The sequence below is a fragment of the Antrostomus carolinensis genome, unplaced genomic scaffold (assembly GCF_000700745.2).
Source record: "Antrostomus carolinensis isolate BGI_N321 unplaced genomic scaffold, ASM70074v2 scaffold27047, whole genome shotgun sequence".
In the NCBI taxonomy this organism is placed as follows: Eukaryota; Metazoa; Chordata; class Aves; order Caprimulgiformes; family Caprimulgidae; genus Antrostomus; species Antrostomus carolinensis.
In genome coordinates, this window is record NW_010329903.1 from 18 (window position 1) to 2780 (window position 2763).

The following is a 2763-nucleotide window of genomic DNA, read 5'->3' on the forward strand; positions in this document are numbered from 1 at the left end:
TCACATCACACACAGCAACACCAAAGGGGTTTAGCACCCACTGCACTGAGGACAACCACCTCAGGGCTTTGGGGAGCATCAGTCACATCGGGCACAGACCCTCCTGGGGGTTTTGGTACCCACCCCACTGAACCCAGTCATCTCCAGGGGCTGTGACCCACCACACCAGGGACAGCCCCCCCACAGAAGTTTGGGGAGCATCACATCACACACAGCCATCCCAGGGGCTTGTGCATGACCTGAACAGCCCCCCCTTGCCCAGCTGCAGCATCCCCTGGCCCAGGGTGGGGACACACATCACACTTGTCCTCACCCACCCTGTGTCCCCTCCTGGCAGTGCTGGCTCAGGCCAGGGTGCCCTGGGGGTTCCACACACAGCCCAGAGCCGTGGCTGAGCCCCTGATGCGGGGCTGCCACACGTCCCAGCCACCACCCATGGCAGGGTCTGAGCTGGGCAGTGGCACAGCAGGATGTGGGGGGCTGCCCTGAGCCCCTCACGTGGCACAGACACCCACAGCTCTCCCATGGCTTCATCTTGCTGGGAGCTCACACTCAAGAGCAGCCCTCCAGTCCGGGGTTTCTAACCTCTGAGCAAGGGCTTGGAGGAGGAAGAATAAAAGAAAAACCCGTCTGGCTGCAGCCCCAACGTCACTCTTTCAGAAACCAGAGCAGCATATGGGAATATTTGCCCCTTTCCCTAGAGATGGAGACGAGCAGATGACAGGCTGTGAGCATGTGTTAGTCCCACCAACGCACGCTCCAGCCAGCTTCCCATTAAGGGCGGCAGTTGCTCCAGACCCAAATGTTAGCAGTTTTCAATTAGCAAATGGCAGAGGAGAGGGATTCCTGGGGGACACGCTAAGCAAGTCAAGCTCTATCACTTGTCACTCAAGGAGCTCACGTTACCCTTTTCCCCGAGAGGTTCTGCTTAAAATAAAATCCTCCAGCAGCCCAGGGTGGAGGGAAAAGGCAGGCAGCCTGCTTGCTCTCGCTGCCAGAGCTGCCAAGAAGGGGATGGGTGGCTGATTTCTGGGGTTATCCTGCGGGGTAACAGGTTTGAGCTGCAACAGGGCTTTAGCTCCTGATATCCAGAAAGCGGGGAAGCTTGTGCCGGTGTGTGTCGAGGGTAAACAGCCACCACAGGGTCTTATCCGAGGGACGTGACGAGCTGGCAGCCTGCTCGGATGGTGGAAAACAGTGAGCTAAACTTTAACCAGCTCCCAGAGAGCCTGGAAACCCAACACGGAAAAACAAATGACAGTGGGTGACTGCAGAGAGAGCAGTGGGGTGCACCGGGCACCCCTGAGCTGTCACGGGGGTGGCAGCCCTGAGTTGCAATGCCCCTGGGCTGGGTTTGCTCAGAGCCATGAACCCCCCAGGGCAAGATCTACAAGGAGCCCTTGGTCTGTCTGGTTCTGCCACTAAGTCACAGCACTGGAGCCAAGCTCACCTCCCAGGGAGAGAAAGGCACAAACACCCCAGACACCCGCCCCAACACGCTGTCACCTGGCCCTGTCTGACAAACATCCCCGGACACGGCTACGGGATTGGGATGGAGCCAAAAGGATGGGCCCCGTGTGTCAGCATCCGGCGGGGTGGGGGGGCTCCCCTGACAGAAGGGACAGGACACACCACTCCTGCCAGTTTGGAAAGGCTGCGTCTCCCATGACAGGCATGAAGCAGAGCCCAGTTTTATCACTATTTACTACATCTCTTTGATGTTTTAAAATCTTTTTCTTTCCTAACCTCACTAAAGAGCATCTCTGCTAATTAGCCAGGAGCTGACAAAGCCATCAGAAGGTGCTGGCAGTGCTGGCAGGACGGCTGGGAGGTGTCAGACCCTGCAAACAAAGATCTCCTCCTTCTCCCCCTCTCCCTAATGAACGCCCTCCCCGCACTCAACATCACAGCCAGGCGTTTGCCTCGCACAAAGGCGACGACGCTCAACCTCCGGGCAAATGTCCCCTTTGTGGAGGTGACATGTTCTCTGTCCCCCTTGAGGAGGTGACATGTTCTCTGTCCCCCTTGACAGGTCAATCCTTGAATCCATCTGGGCTTGGGGAGACCCAGGGAGACCTCCTGCCTCCTTCCCCATGCCCTGCACCCCCGCTCTGTCCCTCTGCCTTGTATGTAACTTAAACTGGAGGGACAGCAAACCAAGGCTCTGGCCTCTAAAGAAGTTAAGGTGGAGCATTTTGCCCCAGGGAAAGGAGTGGGGAGAGTCCTCACCCTGTTTCTGGGGACCCAGGGAAGGCAGGGGGTGAGGGCAGCGGGGCAGCTGGACAGACAGACAGCAGCCACACCTTCTGCCAAACCTCGTGGGAAGGGGGATACAACCACAACAGAGGTGCTGGGATCAAACCACATCAGCTGTGGGATCACAGGCGTTCTGGGTGGTTTCCTGCTGGCAGCGATGGCTCCAGGTCAGTGGGATTTTATTGAGCACAGGAACGGGGACAGGCTCTCCCCAGGTGACAATGACCAGAGGGGCCCCACACTGTCCGGGATGCACAAGATGGGACCAAGCAGCTTCATCCCCCATCACCTCCCCTACCTGCTCCCTTCTGGCCCTGCCTTCCTTAGCAGGAAGAGCCACGGGGACGTGGCTGATCCACCACCAGCTCCGCAGGACTCGGGAATAAAACCAGGATAAAGGGAGAAGCCCTGAGACCTGCAGCTTCCACCGGGAGCTTCTGCAGGGAAACAAAGCAGCAGACGTGAGGAATGCAACTGGCCTATTTGCCCGGGCTGCTCTCTGCCTCC